This window comes from Carassius auratus, unplaced genomic scaffold (assembly GCF_003368295.1).
Source record: "Carassius auratus strain Wakin unplaced genomic scaffold, ASM336829v1 scaf_tig00216891, whole genome shotgun sequence".
In the NCBI taxonomy this organism is placed as follows: Eukaryota; Metazoa; Chordata; class Actinopteri; order Cypriniformes; family Cyprinidae; genus Carassius; species Carassius auratus.
This window is the reverse complement of record NW_020528788.1, coordinates 49,493-62,092: the sequence shown is the minus strand read 5'-3', so window position 1 is coordinate 62,092 and position 12,600 is coordinate 49,493. Positions and strand designations below refer to the sequence as shown.

The 12,600-nt window shown below is 37.5% G+C and overlaps 1 pseudogene; it reads left to right on the top strand.

Moving 5' to 3' along the window:
• LOC113099225 (MAM domain-containing glycosylphosphatidylinositol anchor protein 1-like) overlaps positions 1–12,600 on the top strand; it is a 142,710-nt pseudogene that overhangs the window by 85,347 nt on the left and 44,763 nt on the right.

Sequence of the window (12,600 nt, the reverse complement as noted above, 5' to 3'; positions counted from 1 at the left end):
CCCAGCTAACAAAACAATGTTTTCAGAAGTTATGAAAATTTTATTTCTGAATGTTCAAAATGTAGTGTTTTTTTTTTTTTTGTTGTAAAATTTCTACTGTATCTTGGTTTAAATGATGGTTACCATAAGTTCCTTTAAGGGACATAGTAACGGCCAAAAACATAAAAACTGACTTCAGCACAGCATAGCTGCTTACAAGTAAAAAAAAAAGACTTCAAATATATAATTTATCCAACATCTGTGGCACAAGACAAAATCTTAAAAATATTTATTCTAGCAATTTCTGTTTGGTGACACTAAATTAAACAGTTCTTATTCAATGAAATGCTTGTCTTTCGTTGATGCTCTAGATAATTAGTTCTCACCCGGTGGGTCATGACCCCAATAATGGCTTTTTTCTGCAATAATAAAATACAATTAAGTATGCATACCTAGAATGGCAAACAAATTTATCACATTATCTTTAATGTAACAGCTATGTCTAGAATAAAAACCCCTGCTATTTCTGTTGAAGATCCACCTTATATTTCAAATATCTTTAACAGTCCATTATGCTGCTTGATTTTGCTGTTATTTAACTGTTATTTTGTCATCAAATTATTTTAATGCATTTTCATAATCATAAACATGCCAGTTTTTAGATCAGATAGTTTACTTCAGTTGAAATGAATCGAAAGCATTGGACATTTACAGGAAATAACTTACTACCTCATTGCAAAATAAGATGGCTAAGATGGTAGTACTTTATCTTTTTAAAGTATTTGACTAATTAGTCTTACTCTGTTTTGGTTTGTTTGTTCATTTAGCTCAGCCGTTTAATGCAGAGTTTTACTACGACACTCCAAACCCCATTCGCACCTTGAAGAACAATTATTCCTACATCCTACAGTGGACACAGAATGAGCCTGGCGCTGTGGACAAAATCATCGGCTACTGGATTAATGTCCAACAGGTAAAGCGAACACCCACGGACACTGGGAGCTTAATCTTTCTTTCTTTCTTTCTTTCTTTCTTTCTTTCTTTCTTTCTTTCTTTCTTTCTTTCTGTGTTGGCTCGGTTGGAGGTGGATGAGTAGAATAAGTGTGTTTGTAATAGGAGTCAGGGGAATAGTGTGTTCTATGTAGGGAGCAGACAGCGGATCGATCACTGCTTGTACTGCATTAAAGAGACTCTCAGAACCCCACCGGCCCAACACAGGAACACACAAGCAGCCTGATTGGATCTGTATTTCATCCCTGCTGGAAAAACAAAACAAAAAAAAAACAGCTTATACACCCTAAAGTGCTCTTTTAAAGAACATGGTCAAGCAGGTTACCTTTAGCTTGTAGTCTGTGTGATAAACAATGATGCTTAGGTCAACATGATTCTTAAGTCATGTTTCTTCTCTTACAGTTGAATTGATTAAGTAAATTGACTTTTAGGGTCGACCTCACGGGACAAAAATATTGGTGTTAACAAAAATAAATCGCAAATATATAGCATGCGCAAACCTACTGTGTTTAGTAGCTTGAGTTCTCGTCCACAGATATGAATATGTCCTCATTGTGTTGATCGCACTCCACTATGCCAGATGTGATTGGATGCTCATGTATAGCTAACTTTACTTCACACCCAAGCAGCTGTAATTCACACAGTTCCTGCCTTTCGACCTGAGTCAGCAGGGTTGAGGCCGCATGAATATGCTTTGCATTTCTGTACATGGTTTAGTGGAGCATTGTACAAAGTACAGTGTCTGGATGGTTTGCTAAAAAATTTAAATATGTCCCAGTTTCCACTGTGAGGCTGACTGACTGAAAAGGTTTTGTCTTCAATGCAGGTCCTTAACCATCATAGATGTTGAGGAGGACAACCCGGCCCCATATTTTATATTCAACAGTTACAAAAGTTACATGTTTAGGTTTATAAGCGGTCTAACAGTGGTCTAAAATGCACAAATACAATTTTATGAAACATGAACTAGGTTCAGAAACGTATTAAGTTGTTTATACTGTAAAAATCATATTCCTATTGAGTATGTTTGTGTAATTATGTAGTTAAATTATCTAAAATGCTCCTTAGACAAGATACATTTTCTTGAGAAGGATAACTTAATAAGACTTGTTTTCTAAGACTCTTGAATATAAGGGCATTTTGTTTTACTACACTGGCAGATTTGGTTACTTGTTTTTAACTAGTTTTTTCTTAACAGAAGAGAAAATATCTGAACAAAACACACCCATAATAAAGATACATTCTCTGGAAACAAGCATTTATATGTTATGCAGTGTCAATCCTCAAGTAAACCGGTCTTGTTTTAAGCATCTTAGATATTTTAACTGGAAAACAAGTCGAAACAGTTATGCTGCCTTTAATTTGCAATACTTTCTTTTAGTTAAAAAGCATCTCAAGTATCCTTCTTGAGGAAGGGAATCCTATAATGCATTACACAAGCTTAATGAAGAAATCTATGATTTAGTACTGAAACTAATTGAAAAAGAAAGAAAGAAATAGTTTAATTCTGTTAAAACACATAATTTGTGTCTTATGTATTTTTGCACTTTTTAGAACATTGCACTGTTTTCTCTAAACCAAATTCTATTGAAATCAATCACATCAAGTCAGCTCACTAATACATGGACAGAGCCAATGTTGAATCTTTTACAGGCAATGTTTCAATAAAACAAACTACATCTTTGAAGCATTCACTGGGATTCTCTCCACCCCCCATGTGTCCCGGTTGAAATCTGGCCACCCTATGCAACAAACAAACACCCTCTAAACATCTCGGGAGGACCCGGCACATCGATGCACCCTCGTCACAGAAACTGTGTTGCACTTTGTGACTCTTCATCAGATTTTTTGATTCTGACGTCCTAATCATCTATTCATAGAAACCTGGCCCAGAGGGGGGCGGCAGGAACGGAAGAGCGCCAATGAATTATGGAAGGAGGCAGGAATCAAAGCGAACGGGGAGGGGGAGATTAGCCACTTGTCTTTGTGTGCATGAATAGCTAATCTTCCCCTCTTTAAAACCTTACCTTAAGTAAGAGTCTACAGGGACCAATGAATTAACATCCTGACTGCAGCAAGCGTGCATTAACTTTTATGAGCATGCGTGTGTGTGGTGGAGAGCGAGACAGATTATAGATGAGCTTCTCAGTAGACTCTGTTGAGTATATGTGCATATTTGATCATAGTAGAATAACAATGAATGTCTGTGTGTGAACAGTGAAATATAGTTCATTGGATTTGTGTGTGTGTTTGTATCTATATGGTAAGGACCGTGCGTTGGCGTGTTCGTCTGTGTATAAATTTGTCCAAGGTGTGAATGCGCCACACTGCTTTGCAGTGGTAATGCTGATAAATGTTTTATAGATGTTGCTCTCAGAAATGTAGAAAAGAAAGGGAAAAGAGAGAGGGGTAATGAGCTGAAGAAAGCAGTGCCATTGTTTCTCATTGAGACGAGAGCGTTCAATACAAAGAGTTTCAGTCTCTAACTTTAGAAACGTCTTTTGTTACTCATCTAGTATTGGAACTATCACAAGATATATGCGCGAGAATATAAAGTTAATTAACAGTTAACTGATAAAAAAACAGTAATTTTTGACAGATAGATGGGAAATATGTATTTATAAAACTAAACACTAAATTAACTGTCAAACATTAGTCACTTTTTATTGTACTTCACATGCTATGTAAGATCTCACAACTGTATTTTTCATTTTTATTAGTTGTTTTAAAGGATTTTATTTTTGCTTTTTTACTATTTGTCATTTAAAATAATTAGTAAAAAATCTTCTAATTATAATAATTTAAATATGACAGTTATTATTATTATTTCCACTTTGAAATCATTTAGGGATGCATAAGAAATTTCACAACAGAATACAGTCGGTCACTCTCGATGTCACGTCGGAGACAGACGAATTAGGATATCGCTTTGATAGACCAATCTACTTTAAGTGTAAATTAAATGAGCCAATGCACATTGGCATGCAATTATTGCTTTCAGCTGCAGTTGATCACAGCGTGAGTATGAGAAGGCAGCAGTTGCAATGCATACCAGCCGAGCGACAATATTGTTCTGCTCCATCCAGTGTCAAATGTTCAAATGGCTGTGAGTTCAACGTGCTCTTAGAAGCTTCTGGTGTTGGCGATACGGCGATTCAGCCATGGCCGTTCTGAGTTGAGCGATTTGCGCACTTCAGGCTGCACTGTGCCCTTGTCGTGCTTCAAGCGGCCAGTCCCCATGAAGAGCAATTTCTCTAAAAAAGCTTACATGGGTTCTTTTTTGTAAAGATGTTGGATTGTCTCTACAGATGCCATTTCACCCCCGAGTTTCTGGATGCGGTCAAAACCTGGTGACGGGTAATGGTCACGATCACTGCCTTACATGTCTGGGCATTAAGCACACTGAGGTGCCGTTCATGGATGAGTCATGTTCCCATTGCGAGAAAAAGTATGGGCATATCAGTTCAAGGTCCTGCCCTTCGGGATGTCTCTGTCTCCCTGTCTCATAATGAAAGTAACGGAAAGTCTGGTTCCCCTATGAGAGCATGGTGTTCACATCCTCAACTATCTCAACGTTTGGCTCATAGTAGCACAGTCTCGGGATCAGTTGTGCGAGCACAGGGACCTGGTGTTCCTTCACCTCAGCCTTTTGGGTCTTCAGGTCAACTGGGAAGTTGGATCTCTTTTCTTGATATGGAGTTGGATTCGGTTGAACAGACAGCACAACTCACAGAGAAACGTGCATGGCCAGTGAAGACCTGCTTGAATACCTGCTTGAGAGTGACCATTGCTTACATCAACTGGCAAGGTGATCTGCGATCCTGTCACATGTCACAACTTGCCCACCACCTCCTCCTTTGGAATCAGAAGGCTCTGAGGTCACATCATGCCATTCACATTCTGGCCTGCTCAACCATACGACCAAGAGCTTTCTCGATCTACGCTCCAGGGAGGTCCAGTTGATTTGGAGATGTTTCGGAGCTGCTCAGGTAGACCTGTTTGCTTTTCCAGAGACCTCTCACTGCCAGTTGCAAGGTCAGGGAGGACGAGGAGCAGGTCTTGCTTGTGGTGCAGTATTGGTCCACTCTGACCTGGTTCACCGAACTAGTGCTCCTCGCGACAGTCTCTCCCTGGCGGATTCCTCTGAGGAAGGATCTACTGATTCAGAGAAGGGGCACCCTATGGCACCCACATCCAGACCTCTGAAACTTCATGTATTGTCCCTGGATGAGACGTGGAGGTTCTAGGTGACCCACCCCAAGAGGTAGTCGACACCATCACTTCTAAGAGACACACTTATTCCTTTAAGTGGAACCTGTTAGTTGAGTGGTGTTCTTCTCATTGAGAAAACCCCCGGAGATGCCAGATCAGGGTCATGATTTCCTTTTTGCAGCAAGGGCTTGAGCAAAGGCTGTCTCCCTCCACCCTCAAAGTTCAAGTTGGTGTGATTGCTGTGTACCATGACCCCGTAGAAGGGAAGTCGGTGGGTAAGCATGACCTGGCCATTAGGTTCCTTAGAGAGGCCAGGAGGTTAAATCCTTCACAGCCCCCCTCAATACCCTTTTTGGACCTGTCTCCTAGTGTCGGCTTGCTAAAACTACTCCAGAGTGTCTTTACTATAGACCCCGTCGAGCTCTTCCATCCCCTCAGCAGCCAAACGTCACGGAGCGTCTGTGATAGAAGGCTGGGTTCCATATGTGAGACTTAAGTGGATCCCATATGTGTAAAGTCACAAAACTTTAAAGTAAAGTACAATCACATTCTATTTTCCATATGCACTTAAACGGATATTCATATGTGTATTTGCTCCCAAGACCTCCTTCAGGTAGGATGGAGCTTCTGCAGCTTTCCTGTTCCAAGTGAAACGGGTACGTTTTCCCAATGTTATCCAGTATCACTGAGTGCGTAGTGCTTCGACAATGGTGAACGAAACTACTTGTTGCTTAGCCTCAGCCTACACCAAAAAGGGGTGCAGGTGGCCCGCACAGGGCACTTGAAGGGGCAGCAGTTATGAAGCTTTGATATGGAATCCTAATTCATCGGTCACCGACATGAAGTCGAGAGTGACTGAATGTTAGGTATGGTAATTCTCGTTCCCCTGAAGGAGGGAACGGAGACGTCATGTCACGTCGCCACGGCTGCTGTACTGTACCACCACTGATACATTTTTATTATTACTATTTTTGTTGTTACTAATACAATAAAAGTTTTATATTTATTTATTTATTAGAAATCAATTTTGATGAATTTTGTTTTCTAATATTTGTTTTATTTTTGTGTTGTTTATTTTCTGATTTTTTCTTTCTTTTTTGACTCTCTTGCTTTCTTGGAGAAAACGCCCCTTCATCTGTGCACTTTCTTTCTTTACTTAAATGTTTTTCTTTACCTCCGTCACACTGGTATAACAGGTGCTCAGAGCGCTTTCATTTCCTCAGAACTTTCCAAGAGAAGAACAAGAATTTTCTCTCTTTTCTGAAATGAGTGTTGTGTTTTCAGAGACTGCAGGAAACACCAAGCCTCATTTGTAAAGCTGCGCCGCTTGTTTACCGGTGCGGAAAACTGAGTCCCTCTAGAATAAACGTACGCTAAGTAAAATGAGAAACTTTCATTTCTGATTATTATTTTGGGCTCATTTTTCACAGTTCTGATGCTAACAAGCTAAACTCCATATTTAGACATTGTTGTAAATTTGCTGACAAACGACAAACCCAGTTTCATTAAACATGCTCTGTGCCATATGTTACTCAACCAGCGGAGACTCAAACAGCTTTCCGCATCTGAACCCGAGCCCCGATGACAGACCTCTGATCAGTGGGGTGAACCACCTCAGGAGAAATCGCGAGAGAGCGAGTGTGCTTGAATGCATTTACACGTCTTTATTGAGCTGTACCTGCAGGGGGAATCCTGCGGCAAGAGAAGCGCTGTATCACAGGCCTCTGCTCACACCTCACACACCTGTGATATTACAAGAGGGTGAGATCTTACAGCTGTATGTGTGTGTCTCTAGTATATAAAGCCCTGTGCGATTTGATGTAACCCTGTTTGCTAGTTCTTCATGCTTTAATGATTCAGTATGTACCATATTCCTAAATACCAGAGATCAAGATCCAGACATATATAACCCGTCAAAGCCCAGCAGACCGAGACCTGTTGCTCAAACAACCATTTTAATGAACCGAGAACATGCTGAATATATATAGCTGTTCAGAGTCATGGATTTATTGTGAATTTTGATATCATTTACTTACTTGAGGTACTCTTACTAACTGACCTAGACATAAATTTGTCAGTTCGTATTTTCACATGGGAACAAGCTATATGTTAGAAAGTTTGTAGCAAACAGTTGCAGCAAACCTTGAACAGTTTAAAGTGGACTTACAAATAACATTATTTTGTGTATTTGGTGTAATACAATGTGTTTATGTGGTTTAAGGTAAAAAAAAAAAAAAAAAAAAAAAACATTATTTTCCACATACTGTACATTATTGTTTCTCCTATATGCCTTGCCTTTCTGAAACATGTCTTTTTTTACAAAGCTATTTGGCCTGAAAAGCGAGGTGTGCTCTGATTGGCCAGCTATCTAATGGATTGTAATTGGCCGAATGCCTCAAGCATGTGACAGAAATGTTATGCCCCTTAACACTGTGATGCCGTGTGTCCTGGCGTTGACTCAACTTTTATAAAGAATATCTCTTTGGATTTGAGACAATAGTCTTTGCATCTTTACAGATCTTATTTATGAACCAAGAGCTTGTAACACTCCAAAAAGAGAAAAGAAAATTGAAATCGCATCATATGACCCCTTTGAAAACTAGGTTGCTGCTGGAAGAGGTGCTAGTGAGGACAGCAGGGGGTGCTCACCCTGTGGTCTGTGTGGGTCTTGGCACCCCAGTGTAGTGATGGGGATACTATACTGTCAACAAGCACCGTTTTTCAGATGAGACGTTAAACCGAGGTCCTGACTCTCTGAGGTCATTAAAAATACCAGGATGTCTTTCGTAAAGAGTAGAGGTGTGACCTCGGCATGCTGGCTAGATTCACCCATTGGCCTCTGACCATCATAGCCTCCTAACAATCCCCATATCTACTGATTGGTCTCCTCTCCACCAATAAGCTGGTGTGTGTTGGGCGTTCTGGCGCAAATATGGCTGCCATCGCATCATCCAGGTGGATGCTGCACACTGGTGGTGGATGGATGAAGAGATACCCCACTGACAATGTAAAGCTCTTTGAGTGCCTAGAAAAGTGCTATATAAATGTAAGGAATTATTATTATTATTATTATTATTATTATTATATTCTGCAGGACCATATTCTACATTCCTAATCCTACCCAATACCTAAACTTAACAACTAACTTAATATATAATAAGCAGACAATTTGGAGTTTATTGAGCCAAAAGTCATAGTTAATGGTTTGTTAATCATGAGGACTGGGCCTTAAAATAAAGTGTGACCTTTAATTTTTTTTATGAATTAAATTATATTAATTTATTTAAACGGTCATTCTGAATAATTCTGAATTTAATGTATATTGGTTATAATCTTGATCTGTTTTTAAAAATATAGCGAGAATAGATTCAAGACTTGATTTCTCTTAATAGACCTTAACCTTCATAAAGGTATATATATAATATATATATATATATATATATATATATATATATATATATATATATATATATATATATATATATATATATATATATATATATTTATATAAACAAACAGGTTGATTTGTAGTAGTCATGTCGAGTTATGACAAAAAAAAAAACACAAAGAAAGAAAGAAAGAAATACAGTAGCCTCTGGTCTCTTTTAATGGATGTTTGACTGATGAAGAGGAAAGGAAGTAGTATATGTACCGATGACTGATGCATAACCAGGTGTGTGGAAACAAGCAGAAAAGAACAAATCACTGAATGAAAAAAGACATTTGGAGGTGAAAGATTGTGTTAGATAGAAAGCACAGGTGTGTGAGTACAGGCTTTAGATCTGAGGGTTAAATGCCCTAATATAGTGAAATGTTCTAATATTCCATTTGTTCACATTAGGTAAAATGCATTTTTACATGCAAAAAAATAAAATATTATAATAATTCAGTTACACGAATATTTTCTGTATTTTCATTTGTTACTCACGGTTTGTTTGGCTGTGAATATTGTTAATTTTGTTGATGTTTTATCTATTTGGTGATCTGGTGGACAAGCTTCCTCAAGCCGTCTTGATCAATGATAGCACTCTTTAGGTCTGGTGTTCGTATCATTCATGACAACATCTTAATCATTTGTACCAAGGATGATAACAATAATGATAAAGACACAGTTTTAAGAACTTTTCTTAATGTAAAACAGTAGCAGAATCCACACCACATCTATAAAGATAATGACACGGATGATCAATATTGTGAAAATCACTTTCAAAACCTTTTTTGTTCCAAGTGAAGAATGATAACAACCAATTAGAATCCAATGTACACATTTTCCATTGTTCTTATCATTATGTGTACGAAAAAGCTTTTTGTGTTTCATACAAACGAATTGGTAAATATAATTACTTTTTAAGAGAGCTGAAATTTAGTCATTTTCCAATGATCATTCAGACGCAACAAGAAGAAATAATTTTTTTTGCAGTTATATTTAGCATTATATAAGATTTTATGTCATAGTTCATAATATTTGGTTTGCTAAATTTCTTTAAAATCAATTATTCTCTCATCATATCTTTTTTTCTATTAAGCACTGCCACCCTTCTCTTGGAGAAAACACTCCTGGTCTTTGTGTGGTGATTTAGATGAGGAGAGATGCACAGAAAATTCCTGTTAACAGAGAAGAGCAGTCAAGCAGAGACAATTTATCTGTGACTTTTACAAGGTGCACGCGCGCGTGTGTGTTTGATACGGCTGTTAAGTCTTGGCATGCATTGTGTAGGCTCAAGTGCGTTTAGTGTTGGAGACGTGGCGGAACACACTCCATGCTGCCGTGGTGAATGGTCCAGTAACAGGGGTTTATGGTGGCATTTAATTAGATAGATAACAAATGTGTTTGACCCTCACTAGCCAGGTTAACATCACAGCTATGCTTCTACTTCCTGCCTGGAAAAGAGGGAACAAAGGATGAATAGGAAGCATCACACACACACACACACACACTTATTATGTGTGTTGTGTTTAGAGGGAATGCCGGTGGGTTTACCTGCTGCCTGAGTCTCTATGCTGAAGATAATTTCTCATTCCATTGTGCACTGTTTCCATGGGGCTGCTGCCATGTTTCCCATAATTCCACACGGAAAAGCCTGGACTGCCAGAGTGCCTCTGTCCCTGTGATTACCACACATCCTCCGGGAGTGAGAGCTGTCCTGGAACAGCTCACTGCACATTTGTTTCATCTAATAAGATACAGCTAATAGTATGAGATATTATTGGTTCAAAGGTTTTTGCGGGACCAAATATAACTGCAACTGTTTTATTGAATAAATGAAAGAAATCAAAAGCTAAATATGGCGCATTTGTATTAGCAATATATTTAGCCATTTTCCATGTGGAAAAAGAAAATAAACAATAATTTATATATATATTTTAATCTATTTAAATTGTACAAAAATGACCAAATATATTGCTTATATATTGAAATGTAAATGTAATAATGTTGTCCAAGATGAGAGTCCTTAAATATATTTTGACATTGGAAATGTTAATAAAATATACTTTGAGTCTAAATATAATTGTATTGTCCTATATATATTGTGTGTGTATGAATACACACACACACCCACACACACAATATTGCAATATTGTGATGGAGTATGTAGAGTAGATAGAGATACCTCCACTGTTAACCCTCTGGAGTCTAAGGGTATTTTTGGGGCCTTGAGAAGTTTTGTCATGCCCTGACATTTGTGCTTTTTTCAGTTTCTTATAAATATCTAAATGGGTAAAGTCTAATATCACTGCAATCAGCACAAACTGGGCTATCATAATATGTGAAATGCATGCATGTACATGATTGTATTTTTGAGAAAAAAAATGTTATGCATGGTTAGTGAAAAACTAAAAATGTTAAATCACTTGAATAAGGCAATAAAACACATACATAAAATTGGTTGCCGGAAAAGTTGAGAACTGGAGCTTGTAGCCTAGAATTTTTCTTTCTAAATTATGTGAAAATCATCTTGTTTACTCATTCACAGAAAACAATATATTGATTTAAATTTTCTAAGACACTTTTTGCTGGTAAAAGTCATATGCGAGTAGGCGTCAACTATCATGAATATCATTGTGATTTACACCTGAGAAGACAAAGGCCCGCATAATGAGTTGCATAATGAGCCTCTCATTCAACTGTGCCACTCTGAGGGAGGACTTACAAGAAAGAATGTGAGAACAAAATAAAAGTATATAATTTTATGTTTGTAGTTTATTAAGAATATATTTAATTATCCCACAACATAATTTAATATCCACTTGGGGGAGCAGTTAAACAGTTTATTAGGAACAATCAAAGCTGACTTTAAAATTTTTTGGCATCCTTTCTCTAGTCACACAATCCTTCAGAAATCCTTTTAACAATCTTGTTTTCTACCAAATAAACCCCATTTATTATCATCATTATTATTATTATTATTATTAATGTTGAAAAGCGCTGATAATATTTTTCAGGTTTTTTTAGGGGGAATAAATCGAAAGAACTGCATTGTTTTTACATTTGTTAGAGTTATCTCTATTTGTCACATTTATATTATTTACATCAAGCTTTTGAATGGTATAGTATTGTATATTGTTATTGAAACTTCATAATGTTTCACTTGATTATACATTTAGTCAGGAATTATAGTTTGGAAAAAGTATTTGGAAAAAGTCTAACTAGTAAAATGTTTACACGTTATGTGAAAACTAGTACAAATAAATAAAAAGAGACTTACTCATGTTTATGATCCCTGTTGAATAAAGTGCTTCATTCTTTTTTCTGAGGAAATCCATTTCTCAAATCCTCAACCAAATCACATCTTTTTGGGGTGAATTATGTCTTAGTCCTCTCATCGCGAAGCAAACAGTAAAATAAAATAAAAACTTGAAGAACAGTCTCGCTGCTTTTTCTTCTGTGTGGGCGTATTCGAGCCGCGCGCTTCAGTTTGAATCTGAATAGCGCCTTAAGCGCGGGGGCGTGGTCACATTAGATATAATGAGCGGAGATATGAAAAACAGACATTGCGTTGTTTTCATATGGATTACTTTATCTCAGAATATTTGTTTTCGGCAGCACTTGTTTAGTTTAAAAGTAGACATTCCAGGCTTTCTATAGATATCTCTCTCATGTCTCTTCGTTGAGTATTCACGGAGTTACAGTTCATTTTAATGAAATGTTTGTACATGACGATCAGCGGAGACAAAGACTGTAGACAGCGCACCTTGTTTGTTATCTTTATTTTATAAGTGCACAAAGGTTTTTTGTTATTATGTCTGTATCCAAAAAAAACTAGACCCTTTACAGATTCGATTGATGTATTGCTCTTATCTGTACGATTCAAACTGAGAGTGTAATTTAAGTTCTTTTCGGGGTTATCAGGTGAAAATGACTCAAAACGCATATATGCGTTAATCGACTCGAAAGGG